The sequence below is a fragment of the Microtus ochrogaster genome, linkage group LG9 (assembly GCF_000317375.1).
Source record: "Microtus ochrogaster isolate Prairie Vole_2 linkage group LG9, MicOch1.0, whole genome shotgun sequence".
Taxonomy (NCBI): domain Eukaryota; kingdom Metazoa; phylum Chordata; class Mammalia; order Rodentia; family Cricetidae; genus Microtus; species Microtus ochrogaster.
In genome coordinates, this window is record NC_022034.1 from 41,070,777 (window position 1) to 41,077,665 (window position 6,889).

Genomic DNA, 6,889 nt, shown 5'->3' on the forward strand with positions numbered 1-6,889 from the left:
CTTGGGTGAATTTGCTTCTTTTTGTTCTAGAGCTTTCAAATGTTCTGTTAACTCAGTGTTGTGGGATTTTTCCATCTTCTTTATTTAGATATTTAGTGCTATGAACTTTCCTCTTACCACTGCTTTCATTGTGTCCCATAAATTTGGGTATGTTTTGTGGTCATTTTCATTGAATTTTAAGAAGTGTTTAATTTATTCTTTTATTTTTTTCCATGCCCCATTGATGATTCATGTGAGTGTTGTTTAATTTCCATGTGTTTGTGGGCTTTCTGGAATTAGTGCTGCTGTTGAATTCTAATCTTAAGCCATGTATCTGATGAGATACATGGGTTATTCCATATTTTTTGTATCTGTTGAGGTTTGTTTTGTTACCTAGTATGTGGTCAATTTTTGAGAAGGTTTCATGAGGTGCTGAGAAGAAGATATATTCTTTTATGTTTGGATGGAATGTTCTATAGGTGTCTTTTAAGTCCATTTGAATCATAACATCTGTCAATTCTCTTATTTCTATGTTAATATTCTGTTTTACAGACATGCCCATTGGTAAGAGTGGGATGTGAAGTCTTCCACTATTAGTGTGTGGGGTTTAATGTGTGAATTAAGCTTTAGGAGTGTTTCTTTTACATATGAGGGTGCCCTTGTATTTGTGTCATAGATGTTCAGTATTGAGATTTTCTCTTGATGGATTTTTCCTGTGACAATATAAAATGTCCTTCTTTGTCTCTTTTGATAGATTTTAGTTCAGAAATATGGAACTCTTTTCAAATTTACATGTCATCCTCACTCAGGAGCTATTCTTATCTTCTCTGTATCATTCCAATTTTAGTGTAGGTGCTGCTGTTCTTAAAACATTTCCTATCTATTGATTAAATAATTGTTTTCCTACATGGATTTTTACAAAAGAGATTTTTGTTTTGTAGGGTATTAATATGATTTTGTCTGGAATTACATGAAAGTTATACATAACATTTTGTTGTAACTGGATATTATTTTCTATTTGGTTTCATAATGGAAGATTAAAGATATATAGTAATATTGCATACATATACACACAGATAAATTTTTTTTTTAGAAACTGCTTTCACCAAATTACCAGGCTGACCAGAAACACATAATTCTGCCTCTTGAATGCTGAGATTCCAGTTATACAAAACTATTATTTATTTCAAAGTCTATTCTTATTATTAAACAATGCAATTGTAGATTTTCTGAAAATATGGCTAGTTTATCTTTTCAGTGCATATTTATAGAATCATTGGTTGTTTTGCTTTCTGGAGATGGTTGAAACTGTGCTCAAAAGAGCATGCTGGCTTGTTGTAATTAAATTCAGTGTCGTTCTTTATCACATTTTCTATGAACTTTTATAAGATACCATTTTCAGGCTATCATAATTTCATCCAGTTCTAGTTATCAAAATTCCTTTGTCTGGTTTCTTTTATACTTGTTTATCTTGGACAGAAATTTGCTAAAAAAATTTACTATATTGTTATGGAGTAGCTTTTTTGTGCACTGTGAAAATGTGTCTTTGACAAGGTGCCTTCTTATTGGTTTAAAAAGCTGACTGGCCAATAGCTAAGCAGCTGGGGGTGAGGCAGGAAAGTCAAACTGAGAGAACACTGGGAAGAAGGGTGGAGGTACAGGTAGCCATGAGCAGATGTGGAGAGAAGCAAGATGAACATGCCATGCTGAAAAAAGGTACTGCCAAGTGGTAGAGCTTAGATAAGAAATATGGCTTAATTTAAGTTGCAAGAGTTAGTTAGTAATAAGCCTAAGCTATCTACTGAGAATTTATAATTAATATTAAGTCTCTGTGTGGTTATTTGGGAGCTGACTGGTAGGACAGATCTGTTCAGTGGTCCTGACAATATACTCTGTCTACACCATATAAATAGATTTCTAACTTCTTAAAAATTCAAGCAAATCTTGCATTTTGTATTTCAACCTGGAGTTGTTAGGTTGATACACATTCATTTTTTAAAAAATTACTTGCAAGACCACATCTTAGGAAATTACATGGCAACTTTTGTTATTCAATTTTGTTTTAAAATGGGATTTTGTTTTTCCTAACAAGCATGCCAACATTGTTTCAGCCTCTTCCATTACTATGACATATCTTTTAAACACTTTTGTCTTTAAACTTTCTGCATGTTTTTGTTCAAGTTACAGTACTTATACTAGTTGAATGTAACTGCCAAATTCATTTACTCCACACCAAGGATTTGGTAGGTGAATATTCTCTTCAGTTTGCTTTTCAATTAGCATAAATAGTAAATTCAATTTTCATTCAAATCTGTACTTCTTAATATTTATATTTCCTACTAAGCAATAGTAGATATTTTAGCATAATTTCCCAATGAGTAATTTGTGATGTTTCTCATTTAGTTATTTTAGCCAGTAAGTTGATAACTCCACCTTTATGACACAAAGTTATTTGAAAAGTACATTTAATTTACTTCATGAGGGTATTTTAGCATATTCAATTATTTTGTCCCTCCCCCAGTTTCCTATCTGCTGATCAGTTTTGTGGGTTAGCTAGACTAGACAACAGCAGATAGCTGATACAATGCCTTTTCAGGGTATGTTTGAGAAGATGTCTCTTCCCAGATCAGCTCTGGCATCAGTGGGGTAAATAAGGAAGATGTGCCATTACCAGTGTGGGTGGAGGCATCATTCAGTTTGTGTGTAGCCCACTCTGGTAGGAACAGAATGCAGAGTGAGGGGTAATCTTTCCTCTCTGGAGCCTGCACAACAATCTCCTCAGGACTCTGTGGGAACTCACCCATCTCCTCCTCAAGCATCTCTACTGTGATAAAGGCACTTGCTACCATTCCTGACAACCTGAGTTAGTTCAATCACCAGCTCCCACATGATGGGGAGAACCAAAAAAATGTCACAGTTTGCAGGTGAATGTGTACACACACATGCACAGATGCACACACACTAAATTAAAATGTAATATAGAAACATTTTAAGAAAATGGCTTATAGATAAGTGATCTCAGATATGTCTGAAAATACCTTTTTTTTCCTGCACTTACTGCTGAATAGCAGTTTAATTAAGTATGGTTTCTTTGTTGACAGTTTTCTTGTCCCTCCCATCTGTGCTTAGGAATAATTATTGAAATACACTGCTGTAAATGAGAAGCCTACCTCCTGCTTGATTGTGAATTCTAAGTAGTTTATCTTGGTGGTTCTGACAGATTCCATGAGTGTCATTTTATCTCGGAAGTGCTGAGATCAGCATTCTGAACCCATGTGTGGAACTTATTAAGGAATCCCTGCATCCTCTTGACTTCTGTAGCTCCATTACCTCTCCAGTGGTCCTAACCCTCCAAGCTACCCTACTGAAACTTCTTTGCTGATTTTTGTTAAGTGTTTGAACTGTATCCTCAGTGAATCTCTTTTCTATCCATCCTTTTAGTCATCTTGTAATTGTTCCCATTTTTTATCTCTTAGATATTCTACATTTTATTTAAATGCCGTTCTTTTTCAGTTTGTGGATACTGCTGTGGAAGGACCTTTCTGTATGCTGTGAACATATGTTTTTCTCATTGGTTAATAATAAAAGCTGGTTTGCCCTATAGGTAGGCAGAATAAGGCTGGGCAAGAAAGTCAAATGGAGATACGCAAGAAGGAGGGCTGAATCAGGTGACACTATGCGGCTGCCTAAGGAACAAGATGTCAGAGAACCAGTAAGCTACAGGCAATGAAGTGATGTATAGATTAATAGAAATGTATTCATTTAAATGTTAGGGGTAGTTAATAATAACCCTGAACTATAGACCAAACATTCTATAATTAATATTAGCTTTTGTGTGATTATTTGAAATTGTGCAGTAGGGACAAAAGAAAAGCTCTGCCTCCATTTAGAGGATACGTAAACAGTCTTTTTTATTCTTTGTTTATTAAAGGGAGTTATGTTTCATTTTATCTTGACAGTTCTTAACACATCTAACTTAAAAATTCTAGCTCTGGCTGGGTGGTGGTGGCACACGCCTTTAATTCCAGCACTCGGGGTAGAGACAGGTGGATCTCTGTGACTTTGCTGCCAGTCTAGTTCCAGGACAGGCTCGAAAGCTACAAAGAAAGTTTGTTTTGAAAAACCAGAAAAAAAAGAAGAAGAAGAAAAAGAAAAGAAAAAACCCAAACAAACAATAACAACAACAAACTTTAGCTCTGACTTTTTAAAGCAAGCTCAAATTAATTACAATGGTCTCAAATTGTAAGCATTGATTTTCTTTTCTTCATTTTCATTTTCTTTCTTTCTTTTTTCTTTTTCCTCGCCCCCCCCCCATTTTTCAAGACAGGGTTTTGTTGTGTAGCCCTGGCTCTGAAGATCAGGCTGGCCTCGAACTCACAGAGATCTACTTGCCTCTGTATCCCAAGTGCTGAAATTAAAGGTGTGCATCATTACTATCCTGGTAGTATTCTATTTCTTTATGCATTTATAATTTTCACCTCTTTTTTCTCTCCTTTTTATGACTTCAGCCTTCCTCTACTACTTCTCATTATTACATTTTTTTTGTGTGTGTGGTCATGTATGTGCTGATACAGCTGTGTGGGCACATGTGTATGTATGTGATAAATAGGGCTCAGACAGTCACAGCACTGAAGTATCATCCAATCATAGACTCCCAGAAGATCACGACACACTCATGTAGGGCAAATGTTAACTATGCTAACTGTATCCAATTATATGTTTTTATTTTATTCTTTTAATGTGCCTTCCTTTGGCTATACACATAATCAACACATGTGGTAGAATAAGGCATTTAGAACTGAATCATTTTTAGCCTGAATGATGCCTAGGTTTAGAATTTTTTTTCTTCAAGTAAACTTTATGAAATTTATCACACAGTTTTCTTTGCATTTTGTGTAGACTGAGAGACTAGCTCTTGGGAAAGACCTGGGGTGCTTACTCTTAGTTCTAAAATTTGGGAGGTGAAAGCACTTGGGTTAGAGTTCAGGGTCAATTTCAGGTACTAGGAAAGTATGAGGCCAGCCTGAACTACAGAAAGCTTCTCAAAAAGCAAAAACAAACAAGAACTATCATTTTATGAAAGGTGACGTAGATTCAGCAAGGGCATATACGTTTTCTTAAGTCGACTTCCAAGGAGCTTTTTTTGGGTCTTTCTTGCATTTCTTTTAAAACAATATAAGCTGCTAAAATAAAATGGCTTCATTTCCAGTGTCACCCATCACAGACACAACATTAACTTTTTCTTCCAAAAGGATATTGCCCGGTGGTCAGTTTACACTGTAAAATTGGGGTTGACATTTACAACAGCAAAGGGTGTGTTACATCTGGAGGATGTGAAGGTAGAACCTTCAGAATTTAAAAAGCAGAATGGCAGATAAGACGGTTGGAAGAGAAGTTTATAGGGATCAAATGTCATGTGTTCTATGCAGTATTTTTCTCTTCTTTGTCTGTCTTGCAAAGTGCTAAAATAATTCTTTAGTGTGTAAAATATCAACTCATCTTAAATCTTCTGGATACAAATCTAACATATAATCCTGCAATTTGCAAGACTCTCTTATTTACTGTCTGCTTCCATCTGAAAAAACAACTTATTAGTATTGTGTGTGCCACAGGACTTGTGGGGACATTAGCAGGCAACTATGCGGCGTAGTTCTCTCCCCTTCCACCATTCCATGAGTTCTGGAAACTCTCTTTGGAAAGCTTGCAAGACTGTTGCTTTACCCAGACATTGTCTCGCTGGTTTTCTGTTTGTGTTGTTTGTTATTGTTTTTATTTAGCAGAGGAAGTCACACTGATTCTAGTTATAAAGAGAAGACTAAAGACTTGAGCTGTTTTACAGAGCAATTTAATCTCAATAATCAACTAGCTAAATAGATATCATTCAGAGGCAGAGACACCATGGTGCACATTTGAGAGCATTTAAGTGAACTCATTTCTAATCTCTCCCCCGTTGACAATAGGCAAATATTGATACTGGGTGCTACAATGCACAAGGCAAAAGAGAATGATTTTCATGGCTATTGAAAAAAAGCCACTGGAGTCGCTTTGCCAGTTGTTGGTTCCTTTTATCTCTCTGAATCGGCTTTTGTTTCAAGCTTTGTCTCTTAGTTAGAGGCAATTTATACAGAAAAAAAAAGGCTTTCATTTGCATATTCTGTTGCATTCAAAGCATGTTTCCTTGGAAACTTTGGTTGTCTGAGACAGATATTTACATAAACAATGTTTTCATCAAAGCTAATGCTTCCACAAAAGGGGGATATTAATAGTTTGTCTTGAATAAACACCGAGTTAGCACTAAAACACTCTACCCCAACATCTACGGGAAATGGCAGATTTAGAGACCTTCATCAAGAATATGAAATCATTAAAAAGCCTTTTATAATAATACTAGGTTGCATGCTCTATACATTATGAAATAATACTCCTTGTACTTGGACCAGGCATAGGTCCATCCAAGCAATAGGAAGACAGAGACAGGTGGATCTCTGTGAGTTGCAGTCAGCTAGGGCTACCCAGTAAGACTCATGTCTCAAAGAAAACAAAACAAAACAAGACAAATACTTTCTACTAATTCACAACTAGCAGTTAATTAAAGTGACTACTTGAGATAAGCTATCAGTGTTGGTACATGGTTTAGCTGGTAGAGTTTGCCTAGCATGCAGTCTCCAGGTTCGATCCCCAGCACCCCCTAAACTGGATGTGGTGTAGACACTTGTAATCCAAGTACTTGGGAAGTGGAGGCAGGAGAATCAGTATTTCAAGACAATCCTTAGCTACTGAAAGGTTTGAGGCCAGCCTGAGATACATAAAACCTTGTCAGAACCAAATTACATAGGTCAATTTTAAAAATAAAACTGAGCTTTAGGGAAGGAAGAAATAAACAAAACGTTTGCCAAAGACGACAGGGCCG

The 6,889-nt window shown here is 36.0% G+C and overlaps 1 non-coding gene across 1 annotated transcript; it reads right to left on the bottom strand.

Moving 5' to 3' along the window:
* Positions 1 to 743: 743 nt before the first annotated feature.
* Positions 744 to 850, bottom strand: LOC113457902. The gene has a single exon (XR_003378379.1). It is a non-coding gene; the product is annotated as a U6 spliceosomal RNA (small nuclear RNA).
* Positions 851 to 6,889: the final 6,039 nt, after the last annotated feature.